General features: G+C 39.4%; 1 long non-coding RNA gene across 1 annotated transcript; it reads right to left on the bottom strand.

Moving 5' to 3' along the window:
- Window positions 1-696: 696 nt before the first annotated feature.
- Window positions 697-13186, bottom strand: LOC113481609. The gene is made up of 3 exons (XR_003398712.1): window positions 13055-13186; window positions 5366-5480; window positions 697-873 (listed from the first exon to the last, which is right to left on the bottom strand). It is a non-coding gene; the product is annotated as an uncharacterized LOC113481609 (long non-coding RNA).
- Between the last annotated feature and the right edge of the window lie 1466 nt (window positions 13187-14652).

Raw genomic sequence — 14652 nt, 5'->3', positions numbered from 1 at the left:
GGTCCTTGCAAGTGTCAACTCTGCCCATGCTGCTTGGCTTGGATAATGAACCAATGGCTGAAGACTTAAGATCATTTTATTGGTGACAGTATAGGTGTGCTTAAGGGTCACAAGGGGTCCTCTGAGCCTTATGAACTGAAAAGTCACTACCCTAAAGAGCATATAATTTTATATATGATGGGAAGAAGAAAGCATTTGTCGTATTTTATGGAAGCAAATAAAACCACACAGTTACAACCCAATCACAAGAAGTTGCTGGTTAGCTATAAATATTTAAACCAACACAACTGTTCAAACTATTTTGCCTAACCCTTCCCTTCTCCAGTCCAACAAGAGATAACAAGACAAACTCAGCAGTTAGGATACCACAGTTAACTAGCAACAAGCATCAGAACTAGCTTCTGTGAGCATAATTTGAAGGAATGAGAAGACAATTCAGCCTAACTTCAAGCTCCAAACACTTTTTCTTGTAAGCATAAGATTAAGACTGAAGGAAATAAACAGCTGGTTTACAAGTCTGCAGGAAAATTAAGATAATTCTTCAAAGAGCTGTAAACACAACGCTTTCCTGCATACAGAAATGGTTTGACAGAGGCTGAGGATCAGCAAGAATCCTAATAGAGGATTTAGCAAATAGATACACTAAGACCAATTTTGCAATCCTTAGCTATGTCAAGGATTCTCACATACCTCCATCTTGTAACTTTGTATGTTTCCTTCTTCACAGATTTGTTTTCTTGCTGTTAAAAGATTCCCAACAGCAATGGAAACTGAACCTTGCTGTTCATCAAGAATCTGACACAAGCAACCTTGGTTACAAGTTCTTTCATCTCTTTTCTTACTCTTGCTTTTTCCTCAGCACCTGGGTCTCCACTGAAACAAAAAAAGAAAGCTTTCTCACCAGATTTATTCAGACCTTTCACAGACAAATCCCAAGAATGCTTCATTTTGATGTCTTAACACTAGCATTACCACTTCTACCTCAGTTATCCATTAGATTGGGCACACTTCTTCCAGTTCCCAGCTTGATCCTAGACCCCAGCTCTCCAGGAAACCCTTTTGTCCCTTCTCCATCCTAAGAAGAGAAATGGCCTACTAGGAAGCAAAATTACAGTAGCCATCTTCAAATCAATGGCATTGTACATAAAAAGTTGACAGACAGCAACATCCTACCCTTCTACTGTCATAGCTGTGTTCTGTGGTGTACATGCCCTCATGTATTGACTTTTATTAGTGTCAAAAACCGTCTCAACAAAACTGAGGCCCAATGAGCTGGTGATGAAGAGCTGTCTAAATATTTCTAATAGTGCCTGCTGTAGCTGAAAACAAGCCACACAAAATGTGGATAAACAGCTTAGCCTGTTAACACACATAAAGCACAGTTTATAAGTTCTTCATGTGCTGCAGATCAAACCTCTCAGTGCTTCTGGCTCATTATTACATCTGCCAGCTCTGCCTTGCCACTGTCTGCTGCAAGTATCTCTTCTTGGGGGACCTCAACAGTGCCATACACTATGGTGTTCCACAGTGCTTTGCAGAAGAGACTAGAAGCCACTCCCATTGCCCTCCCTGACACATAAAGAAGGCAGCCAGAGTTCTTCAAAGTGGAGGCAAAACGTTTGGTCTCTTTAGGGAATTTAAAACATCAGAATCATCTATGGCAAATACTTTGAATGTCTGCATGCTCAGGTTGTGTAACAGATTGGGGAGTGTGCTCCTGGAATTGATTCCCTCCCTCTGAGCACAGGAGAACCACCCAGAGCTGTTTGGATTGAGGGTGTATCTACCAATTTTTAGATGTTCACGGAGCCAGTTCTCAAGCTGCACCCCTCAGTTTGAAAAGGCAACAGATGACATACAGAGGAACTTGTTATTGTCTATTAGTTTTGGCACTGTAGATAACATTTTTTTTACTCCTTTGGGAAGACATCTTCATGGTGCAGAGTATCTTCCCATCCCTTTCAATGGCCAAGAAGGAATTGCAAGTATGTATTACTGGAGATAAGAGTGTTGGCCTGCAAACCCAAACCAACCAAATGTGGTAGTTTCTATTCACTTGTTTGCTCTGCACACAGTTGTCAGATGCAAGGAATCACAAAGAAGGTCACTTGCCCAAATAAAGTTCCCAAAATGACTATAATACAAAGCCGTCAACTGCTGTCCATTTCAGTCACATGGACAGGCAGCTGGACAGCTGATAAATAACCTTCATTATCTTCCTGCTACAACTATTAGTGACTTAAAGTCCCACCACATGAAGCTGTTTACTTACAATATAAAGGAAAGTGAACTCTTTAATTGATCCCTGTAGGACAGAAATACCACTGAAGTCCATCAGCAAAACTGAAAACATAAAATGTCAGCTAAAACAGAGGATGCAACACAAACAGTGCCATTAAAAAAAAAAAAAAAAAAAAAAAAAAAAAAAAAAAAAAAAAGTGCCAGAAATCTCAAGATAAGTTCCTCCTAAATAAGGAATAGCTTTTTTCTTCCATGCAATGCCACCAGTTGACTCACCCTGGTGTTGTATTCACATAGCCAGGTGGATGTATGATAGCTTTTCATGAAAACACACTTGCAATTTTACATGGAGAACTTTGACTTTTACATGGAGAACTTTGACAAAGTTAGTGCTCAAGGAACACTTTGAAGAGCCTGATCAATGTTTTGAAGATTCAGATGAGTAAGCCTAGGCCTCCAAAAATCCTAATATTGGAACAAGATACTTCAGAAGTAAGGTTTTGGGGACTTCCAAGCACAACTAATTTTCATACAAGGGGCAAGTCTTAGATCAACCAAAAGCAGTTGAAACTCTGCTATCGGTTGGACTAACATCAGCTGCTAGTGCACTAAGGACCTCACTACCTATTCATGATAGCTAACTTTATGTAGGTATCTCCCACATACAGCCAAAAATTGCATAATCAGAAAAAATGTTTATAGGCACATTTGTTATTAGTTTCTCTTTAACTGAGAAACAAATTGGTTTAATTTGTGTCACACTAGACTTTGTAAGCACACCCTGCCTTGCTATGAACTGCAATACCAAAGCAACCCTTATATTTGTTTATGCATCAGTGTCCTCAACCTCCTCAGTACCAATCCAAACACCAAAATCAGAGAGTAGAACAGGATCATAGATCCCTGATACAAGCATGCATCCCAAGTCAGGGGCATTGTTGTATTTAACTCTTCTCTAGCTGACAGTGTACTTGTCTGTACTGAATTTCAACCCAATCTCAGGACTGAGAAACCCAAGCACCTCTTCAAGTAAAAACACATACAGGACACAAAAAGCACCAGCAGAGCTGGAGTACAGATCTGATTTTAAAAAAGATCCTCAAATGTCTGAGATCTCTGAATTTGGCAGGGGGGAAAAAAAAAAAAATCACAGCAGATTTTTGCTACCTTTTTGGACAGCACTGTTTATAGTTCTACATATACACAATACTTGCATTTTGCCAGTTGCTGGAGGACCACACAGCAGGTAGGACATCACTAGTAGTCCTGGTCAAAAATTAAAAAAAAATCAAATTTGTTCAAGCCCTACCTACTCTGATTACTAGTCTAGTAATCTGGTCCACTATACCAGGACTACAGACAGTAAGGGCTTTTAGGCTTCTTTTCCAAGGTAACCTAGAGCCTAAAGATACTGGAGGCAAAGCACAGACTTTCTGGGTTTCCAGTACTCCTCCTCCCAAAACAGAAGCTCTGTCTGGAAACCTCAAAGCTTTCAGATTCTAATCCGCTGTTCTGCCTTGCTCAACATTTCATTGTCTAATAAGCAAACAGGTGATTTCAATCAGTAACTGCCATTTCCAAGGGAGTACCTAAAAATTTCTGATTTGCAGATTACTGCAAGCAGTGTTTTTATTCTGAGTTGGGATAAACTTGAGTTAAGATTTCCTATGAGCCAGAAATACTGCAAGTCAATAATGCTCAGGAATAAACACTGCTTGTAATTTCATTTTGTAGAGTATCAGTAAGTGGTTGGGGCATTGCAAAGGGCTTTTTAAGGGTAGCACTCAAAACCCCCATAAAAATACCAAAGAAGTTAACTTCAGCAATTTAGGTTTTGTTGAATTTAAGTGCTCCACAATGTCAGAGATGAACTGGAGAGAAAAACTGTAGGAAATTATACAGGCATCATTTAAAAGACAGTGTCCTGGACTTACAGATCACCAAATTCTGACAGCAGAATGAACAAACAATCTGAGGTCAAACCAGACTGAAAAAAAATTTAATTTTCCTATTACAGAGAATAACATGTCTGCTCCTTGAGCCACGAAATATTTCATGGCATTTTCTAGCCAATGATCAGCATGTCATTCTTGTTGTGACTTTGTCTATGCTCACAGAGACAACTGGTTTCAGATTATGCTTAGTCTCTCTGTGAAGATAGTTGCTTACAGTTACATTAAAGCAAGAACATACAGCTTCTACTAGATGGAACCTGAATACTTTATTTATGTCCTAGACCCCTCACTGTTAAATTCACAGTCTTAGCCAAACTTGTAGTTTTTTAAAATCAGGTATTGGAGGTTTATTCCCACTTTCACAGAGACTGAACAATTCTTAATATATAGCCTGTCAACTGCTGCATCCCACAGCATGTTGCTATGGTTTCATTAACTTGAAGCTGATGCCAATACCCCAGTTCTTTAGAGCAACCCACTAAGGCTTCTTTAAATAGGATGGAGTAAACCTCTTCTACCAGACCTCACAAGGTCTGGACCAGTGAGCAAATCAAAGCTCACATGTCCCCCAAAAGCAGCTCTAGCCAAGCCATACAAACCAAGCTGTTTGCAGTGCAGCAATCTTGTTCAAGACCTGGTCAAATTGACTCCTAGGAAATAAGGGGAAAAATTTTTCTGGCAGCGCTCTTTCTCAAGATGCACCCATGGTAACACAGTGCTGCCACATATTTAGTACTATGTCAGTCTTTTAGGGAGAGTCAGATGCTCTTAGTCGAGATTTTCAATGGCTTCCCCTGGGTCCTAACTTCCCAGAAGCTTTGCCTGCTACCACCATGTTCATACCACCTCATTAGCATAATATCAGGATAATAATTTACTAGGATTGTGACAAACCCAAGTTAGTGCTTTTGGAACTCCCTTTGTCCAATAAAAGATACTGAAATCAATGTGAACCAACACCTTCCAAAGGATATTTCCTGTTCATTATAATGTTATCTCAGTTCGTTATATATTACAGCACAGCACAGCATGATCCTGAGAAAACATATGCTGGCTATTTTTAAGTGCAAATAACTTTTTTTAAAGCAGTCTGTCTTTCTCCCACCACTATACTCCACTGTGATCCTGGATTTCAGATGTTAGGTGTTACAGTTATGGGATGAGATTACCTGTTCCTTAGATTCATCCATGCTGGAGTTTATGGAGAGGAGCACTGTCATACTGTATTTCCATGGGCACAGGCTTCACAGGAGCAGTTAAGGCAAAGTTCCTTCTGAATTTTGCCTACGGAGGAAACGCAGTGTCAAAGTCAGTCTAAATAAATAAAGCCATATACACAAACAAATACCTGCTTCTTTGAATTTAGAGATTTATGAACAAGGTTGGTATTCTTGGCACTTGCTCTCCTCTCCACCTCAAGCTCTAGAAAATTTTCATTTCACAAGACACCCTAGTATCAATTACACCAGATAGAAGGCTTACTCCAGACATGCATCAAAGTCAATGAGATAAGAATCTGTCCCAACCTCTACTGGAGCACAACCAGGATTTATTTACCTTTTCCCTTAAGCACTGATGCTTGGTATTTAACTTGAACAAAGCGATCTAGACCGACTGACTGTTTCCAGAAGACCGGCAATTAGCTACTTATATCCTGGTGGTCTGACTTAAGAACCCAGGACTTCAGTTCTGGTTATGGATCAGGCATCTCTGTACCTCAGGAAAACTGTTTAGCTTGTTTGCCCTCACCTCCTCTCGCTGCCAGGATCTGGAGAATGACCAAGTACTTAAGCTGCAGTTTCACAGAAACTGCCATAGAGCAGCATCATCAAGCTGTACTTTTACAACAACCTGAATCACTCCAACTGCTGGCCACTGTGAAATAAGTTTGCATGATTCGTGTTATTATAAAATAATGTTAGGGCTTTTTAGTCCATTTTCACCTACCTCAGCATATGGTTTTGCACAGTATAAAATAAGTTTAAAATATTGCTCTTATATATATTTTTGACTGAACTGTTTTTGTATAACTGCAGGTTTGAGGGGGCAGGGTGACATAATGTGTAAATAGCTCTCTTTGTTTTTTGCAAAGCCATCCTGACTCCGTGTTCTAATGGGCCGGTCCAACTGGTTCTGTAAGTGTTGTTTACAGTTATCCGGGCCCAAAAATAAGTTGTTTGTAAGATGCATTCGCGAAGTTCGGGGTCACCAAAAGGACAGGCAAAGGAAGAGTGTTTACTTCATCCCACGACCACCAGAGAGGGGAAAAAAAAGACCCCAACAAACAAGGAGAGCATTCGCGAGAAAGAGCTCCATAAACTCACCCTTTTCCCGGAAATCCTATGAATATGTATTAAAGGTTATAATTATGTATGAGAAGAGAGAGAATAAATACTGAGGAGGAAAACCGGTCGGTGCGGGCCAGGTAGAGCAGGGGCTCCCGGTCCGTCTAGCGCTGTTTTTGCTTATCTTTATTTGTTTATTTAATAAATTGGAAATTTTGTTTATGACTAAATTTGGATGTGATCGTTTATAACACCACTACAGTCCTGCTCTGTCCTTGCCTCAGAGTTCCACACCCTTTCTTTGCATTAACAGAAAAGACACCAAGAAAGTTAATAACTTTGTCACCAGATCTGAGAGCAAAGACAGCATTACATGAGGACAGATCAAGGCCGGAACCAGCAAATGGAAAGGAAAGTGTGGGCAATTAGATCAATCTCAGTCACCACAGGAGCACAGCTTTTGCAATTCTCAAATCTCACTAGGATCTGAAACTCTTCTTTTTTTGCAAGCTCAAGTATTAGATGTGGTATGGAAAGTGTGAGTGGAAGGCCACAGCAGAATCTCTTCATCCAAAGGGTTTTTCCTGTTCAAGCTAAAACAGAGTCCATTAGGAAAGAACAAGATTAGCCTCCTCAGCTATTATGAAGGTCTATTGTTAACTACAGCAGTACTCACAGTCAGAAATGGATTAAGCCCCAGAAGCTGAAGTGAGGTGGCAGACAGATGAAATAGGTCCTCTGGTTGGCAGAGCGCTAGGACATAGGGGATGCAGCTTGCCCACACAGTAACTCAGAAGCAGAACTAGCTAGCTGTCCTTCCCTTTTCCTGTACACTCTATCAACAATTTTAGCCATTCAGTCTAGTGCTTTCTAGGCTAAGCATCTGTTAGAGCTTATTTTGGCTCAGCTTCAGATCTTAGTCTTGTTCTTGGGAAGGTATTTTGCCAAATGAAATAGCAACCTTTTGGCTCCAGTGCTTGTGAGCAGATATTTAAAATACTGTTTTTGTCAAGGACAACTTCTTTTGATGGGCTGCAAAAGAGCCAAATTCAACTTGAGACATTATTACAATCCTTTACAATCCTTTACAATCCCTGGAAGCTCTGGTTTGTGTTTGATTAAAGGGCAATGGAAACCAAAGATTTCATTTTAATAGAGCAGTCTTGAGCCTTTGCAAAAGTTATACCCAAGACCCAGAAGAAGCTTCTCCTGTGGTGACACAAACTGGACATACCACTTAATACAATTAAGTACCATGTTCTATTTGCATAGCATGTGTCTTCTAACTTGAGTTCAGCTGGCAAAATGAACGGATTTAGCAAAAATTAAGATGCATTAAAATCTGTTATGAACCCATGGTCAGAATTAGGTCTTGGGAAAGGCTTGCTATTACACAGGAAATACAATCTAGTTCCCATGCTGAACAAAGATGATAAAGACTGAACACTACCTTACATAAGCCCTCTTAAATACTGGACTATGCTACAAGTCACTATCTATGCAGGCAGTCGTATTTGCTTTGAATACCTCAGTTGTGACTGAATGTTGAACTAGTTTTCAGTTGAAAGGATACTCTTCCAGTGCTATTGACATGCAACAAAACAGCATATAGAGAACTTCCATAAGAAAATAGACTGAAAAAAAGCATTAAAAAGTCTTCAAGGAAGAGGAATAAAAAGAGAAGCAAGAAGTGTTCCAGCCTAAAAAAGGCTTCTGCAAACCTCTGGCTAGCATGCAATCTCATCACATTTGGAGAGTTCTGTTATATGATTTACAGTCACACAAGAGTAACAAGCACATCAAGGTGAAGCTTTGCTAACTTGCCATAGCCAACCATCACAGCTCTACAATTCTTAACCAACAACATAATATCTTTGTGAGCCTTTTTATACCTGTAAAAATGTACAAAGCTCCCACAAAACTGAGATGTTCCACACACTATCTTTTTCCCCACAACCCTTGGACGTGCTGTAGGTGGTGACATGACTGATCATTTGACTACCATCTATCCAACATCTGCTTTTTAGGGAAACCACTCTGCAAATAGAATTAGCTGGCTCTGGGCTACCATTATTCATAATGAATACCCTGTTGTATACTGAAGCTATCACTAACACTATTCCCTTAAAAAGATTTAGCATACTGACTCAGAGCCTGGGATCTCTTCTGGGGATGTTGATTGTTCCTGTGTGCTTGTCCGTCTGTGAAGTTATATGCCTGCATTACTTACATAGCCATACAGTGATAGCTGAGGTACCTGAGCAAGTTAGCTTAGGTATGGGAAATCATATAGCTGACTGAGCACAGAAATTCAGTGGCCCCCCTGTGAAGGGTGTATTAGTCCAGGGAGGCTGCTGTACTAACATGGCCTTAGGGCTTCTCATATCTAAACTATTTTGAGTGTGTCTACATTGCAATGTATTTGTCAATGTATTTTTTCTAACATATATAACACAAACATACATGTGTAATTCTTATTTTCTTCTTGACAGTGACGCTACATTGCCATCAGCTTTCAATGCTCAAATATCTTTTCTAACAATCCCCAAAACTGTGAAAGTAGGTGAAAGGTTTTGCATATTGACAAAACAGTATTTGCTTGATACATTATTCCTACAGTCATAATTTTCTTTTGTAACACTGAGAATTAAAAACACAATACAAAATTCTAAAAGCTGATATTATCACTTACTTTAGGACTACAGTAGTGTGTCTTAAAAAAAATAAAAGAAACAAAACCAAAGCCAAAACCAGCAATTATTGCAAGATTTGCAACTAAACAATGTGTCTGGCATCATGCTTTTGGTGGCAATAGAGTAGCATGGCACCTTAGACAGGAGGTTCAGGACTCAGAACATCCATGGACAGAACTGCAGGTGCTTCAATCATTTTAATGTGCAGAGGTTGCTACAAACTACATTCAGGATTCCCCTCCTGTCCCCTAAAGGCATAAGTAAGCTCAGCCAAACAGCTGACTATTCCCAATTTCTATCTGAACTGCAAACTCTTTGGACCTATATATCCTTTTGTGTCTGTACAGCTCCATCTGAACAGAAACAATACTCCAGGCTGCCACAAATCCAGACCCCAGACTCAAGAAAGCTATTGAAGTTTTAAAGTGCCATGACCCAAATTCTGCTTGCAAAGTGAGTTGCAAACTCCCTGTAGACTCAGATAGTTCTGTTTCAAATAACATGTTTCTATTTAACATGTTTTCTTCATTTAAGACTATAAATCTTTGATAAATTTGGGAATATTTAGAAGATAATTATATATAAAAAAAAAAAAAAAAACAGAAAGTAATTGGGCATCCCTGAAGTTGATTGTTTATATGAATAAACCATAGAACAAATAAAAGGCCAGACTGACCACAGTAATAACTCCCAATGCTAATTTGAAGAAATTAAAAGCAGGCCAGGAAGCTTAAATCTAAATGTGTTTTCAATTGATCTTTGTTCCTTACTGTTTAATGGTCAACTGTTTGAGAAACCCTCTGGGGTTCTACTAGTTGATTTCAAACTGGGAAATAGCAAACAGTACCACAGAAAGCAAGATGCTATGCTTTTCAAGAGAGTGAATTTAAACACTGCTGAAAGGTTACAGACTGCCAGTCTCAGAAATGATTTACAGAAGAAATATGGAGAAGTTTTTTTCACTCCTTCTATCTACTGTCCTCATACATCTTCCAGGACAGAATATCCGAGCTTTTAACAAACTAAAATAATTCTCAGCATAATTCTCCTGCAAAGCAAGGTGGTGTTACTATCCATATCTTACACTGATGCAGAAAGAATCTAGGCTATATTCAGATGACCAATATTTCATCCATGCCCCTAAGTTTAGTGTTTCCTACAGATAACTATCTTTGAAGGCCACATCAGCCAATACAGGACTTGATGCAGGGGCTAGAGTAAAATCTGTCTCAGTTCCACGGGGCACAGTGTATGTCTAACCTCTGCCACTCTGAGAGCATGTTTCATTTTGCTGGAGAGATGCTGTGCTACCACCAAAAGGAGTCTTTAAGCTTCTGTTCTTCTGTTTTTAATCACTTCTTCAATTCTTAAAACTAAAAATATTTTTTAAAAAGGAAAAAATACAGAAACAAAGTCCTTCACCCAAAATTAGATCCTTGATAGAAATAAAACTTTTTTTTTTTTTTTTTTTTTTTTTTTTTTTTTTTTTTTTTTTAGCTATATAGATGAGAGATATTTGAAGCCATAGGGGAAGGCATAGCCAGAATAAGACAGAATGCATTAATGAACTAGAGTACAGTGATTAGAGTGCAGAAGCAAGAACAGAAAACCAAGCTGCTAGGCCAGCCTTCCTTTCATTCCAAAATACGAAGAATTCAGCTAGCCCACTGCTGGCCAGCACTAGCACAAGCTGGTGCCACCTCAGTTCTCTGTTTCATGCTGTCATCCTGTTTTCACAGGTTAGGGCTGTGTTCAGATGTTTTGCATAAAGAAGGTAAATTAGATGCTTACAATAGACATCTAAGCTCTGTAGGCTCTCCATAAAATCAATACTCAGAGTGACAATTGCCTTAAGAGGGCAACTATGAGCATCTATGTTAGACTTCATCAAGGTGATTGGATTGCTTTCTGGAGACACTTCTCTTACCACTGGCTACAGAGAGAACACGCAGAGTCCAGGCTCCAAACATAGGCAATCACCCAGGACAGAAGATAGACTATGGAAATACTATCCATGCTTCTGTCCCTTAGCCAGAAGTTATTAAAAACCCAGTAACTTTCTGGCTATCTAATTTTTAAAACATCAAATGAGGTATAAGAGGAATGAAAACTGAATAGTAAGACTGCAAGACCTACATATGCTTATATTTTAAAGCCATTGGGACACCTCACTAGAAAGTCAAAGCAATGTCTTTTTCTGGCTACGTTTCTCCTACCATTCAAAAATATTTTCTTTCAGAAATGAGGGATTTGCTTCTCATGTTTGCTAAGCTGTGACAAGACAAAAAAATGCAAAAGGTTGTAACTTCCACTGTCTTTAAGATAAGATGTACTTACTGAATGATCATTCTGTTAATGAACTCTATAGAATAACTCAAGATGTATACCACTGAAGTGTAAGATACTGGCACATGTAAAAACTAGGCAATTTATTCATATTTAGTAAGGAAAATGCTTAACAACAAAAGATCTAGGAGACAAGCTTTACAGTATTTTCAGAGAAAGACAGAATCCACTCTAGACTTCGGAGGGCAGAGAATGAAAAAGAAAGACTTCTAGATAGAGCTAGCTAAGGGAAGATGACTGGCATGGTGAGGGATATCTCCCATAAATTTTGCTATTGGCAGAAGGCAGCCTTGCTGGCAGCTATGGAAAAAAATGACTGTGATGGTATCTCAGTGATGGATCAGCTTTTGTTATTTATTCCAATGCAAAAAGAAGAGATGAAAAGGGATGTCATTCAGAATAGTAAATGGCAAACTTCACATGTTTGAGAGAATTATAACAGAAAATCCCCATAACATCTAAAAACAACTCTGGAAATTATGAGCTTTTTAGGTCGTTACACTGGGTGAAAGAACTTAGCTGTTAAATTGTAGCTGCAAACAGAAATTTGACTTTTCAGAAGGGAGCTGGAAATCTCACTTGAACAGCCTAGTTAATTGTGTTTGTGTACTCCCCTATCTGCCACAAAAAAATAACTCAAGTTGAGCAGAGCTGTAAATGCTTGATTTGGCTGCAGTACTGGGCAGCTTGGAATCAATTCTCAATTTGTGCAGACAAGTCAAACTACCCAATGTTGTATCATGCTTTCTGATGCAGAAAGACAAATTGGCAAACAGAATATACAAGGCAAGTTTATATGTCAGCACTTGGGGTATTTCAAATCTACAGACAGATTGGTTAGGACAGCATTTAGCAAAGGCAGCGCTTGCAAATACTATAGTATAGTCCAAGCTTTCGTGATAAACAAGTTAGATACAAAATGCAATCAAATTTTGCTGCTACACCTGAGGTCTCAGCAGCATGAACTCACCTCAGCTAAAGAACTATTTCCATTTATTATTGGAAAACAGTACTGAGGCAGTTACTGTTCTCCTCCTGCTTAGGCTAGTTGAATGCTTCCTCTGTCTCCAAAGCACGGTCTTTGGATCAGGAAATGCACTCTTCTGCTTCCTCTCAAAGCAGTTTCCTCAAATGGTAAGGGCTTTCCTGACATTTCTCAGTAGACAGTCTGTGCATGTCCTATATACACACCTAGCCACTACAATATCATTAGTCATATTTTGCAGGAGTGAACAACCAAGATCTGAATGTTAAATGACTTCCCCAAAGTTAGTGGCACAGATAGGAGGAGAATGATACTATCTAGCTGTTATCAAAAGTTTCTCATTGAAAGAGCTAAAACACTAGCCAAAGCATGTCTGTCATTACGTCAGTTATATGGATGACTTGCCTTAACATCACCCAAGATGCCAGTAATAGAAATGCAATGGGCTCTCAGGTCTCCCAGGCTCCTAAACAGAAACTGTCCCATCAATTTCATTACTGCTGCTCCTCTTCAGTTCCCATTTCTGTATGTAAATAATTGTTTTCTTACCTTTTCCCTTACTGCCCGCTTATTCATCCGGCACATCATGATGCAGCTGCCTCATACTGGAAAAAAAGCACAGAGCTGTGAAGGGACAGACAATACTGTCAGACTCTGGTGATCATATAATCCTTGGAGTTCACAAAACAACATTTTTGCCATTCTATCTCTCAGCAGGCTTCCCTACAACATCAAATGAAGTAATGTATTTTTCAGTCTAGTTACTTCATTTCTGCATGAAGATTCCATCTCCAGACACCATGTTCTGAGTGACATAACTAACAGTGCCAGTCCCAAAGGTCTAGTTCAATGCTTCTGAGGACATATGCAATTTTGCTCTGGGCTCAAATGTATCGAAAGAGGTGACTTTGACCCATGCTGTAAAGGATACCAAGGAAAGGACATGGTTACTGATAAGAGAAGTGAAATTGTAAAGTGATTTTATAAGAACAGTGACTGGGGAAAGAAATGATTTTCCCAACAGAGAGCACACTGACACATTAGTTGTTAAAAGTGTTAGAAATATTTCGTATTCAAAATCTGCCTGCACAAGAACTTTCATACTTATCTGCTATCAGTGTCATTATACTTCATTTTATTTGGATGTCAGTAGGTATTAAAGGGCACAGCACTGCTCTGTTACAAAATGCTTTTAAGTCAATCACAGGAGCAGCAAGTTACCAGACAAAGGGACACTGTGTTAAAGGCTGCCTGCCAGAGGTTACTTATTCATGTTGATTACACAGAAAGGACAGTAGCACTGCCACACTTCTGCCCCACACTCCCCGGGGGAAGAAAAAAAACCAAAAAACCAGGACTCCTTCAGTTCTCACTGCATGGGGTAGGCAGGAAGAATTTAATATAACATAATGACACGAGGTTTGATCCTGCAAAGGAGCATACCTAACTGCTTCGCTAGGTCAGTCCAAGCACATTCTGTCTTGAAGTAGTATACAAAATGCCTCTCACTTGGAAGCTGACCTCTGAACATGATTTGAGTTAAAAGCAGAAGATAATCACAATCATGGATCAAGGAGCAGGAATGTCCTGAGAGGTTGGAAAGTTTGTGCTTTCATCCAAGACCCAAAACACTTTTCATTACCATATATTTAAGTAAGGGGTTGTACAGTACATTTTAGGATTGCACCACCATAACATCCATGTTTAAATCTCTGATATTCTTCTAAGAAATGGCACAGAAGAATTAAGGTAGAATTAGGATAAAATAAATGAATCCCACCTCATTGATGCTGCCTCAATTTTACTAACTGAAGAAAGAAACTGGCAAGTCAAACAGGTGTAATAAAGATTGGTGGGAAAAGTACTACGCACAAATTCCCACTTACACTACTTTTTTCAAACCAGGCAGAGTTAATCACTAATTAATTAGCATTGAGTGATTAATAGGGTTGTGGTTTGCGTTCATGACTATCGAATTGCTTTAGTAACAGAGGAAAATAAAACTGCATCTCTTCGCAATAATCAGTAAACCCAATTAAGCGTGAAACCCCCGTAAGGGCGACGATTTCAGACCACGGGAAGGAGGCGCTGGGACTACGGACCCGCTACGAGGCAGCGCCTGCGCGCGCCTGAGGCGCACCGCGGCC

The sequence above is a fragment of the Athene cunicularia genome (genome assembly GCF_003259725.1).
Source record: "Athene cunicularia isolate RWA chromosome 6 unlocalized genomic scaffold, athCun1 chr6_part1, whole genome shotgun sequence".
In the NCBI taxonomy this organism is placed as follows: Eukaryota; Metazoa; Chordata; class Aves; order Strigiformes; family Strigidae; genus Athene; species Athene cunicularia.
The sequence above is the reverse complement of the archived record's forward strand: the minus strand, read 5'-3'. Positions and strand labels throughout refer to the sequence as shown.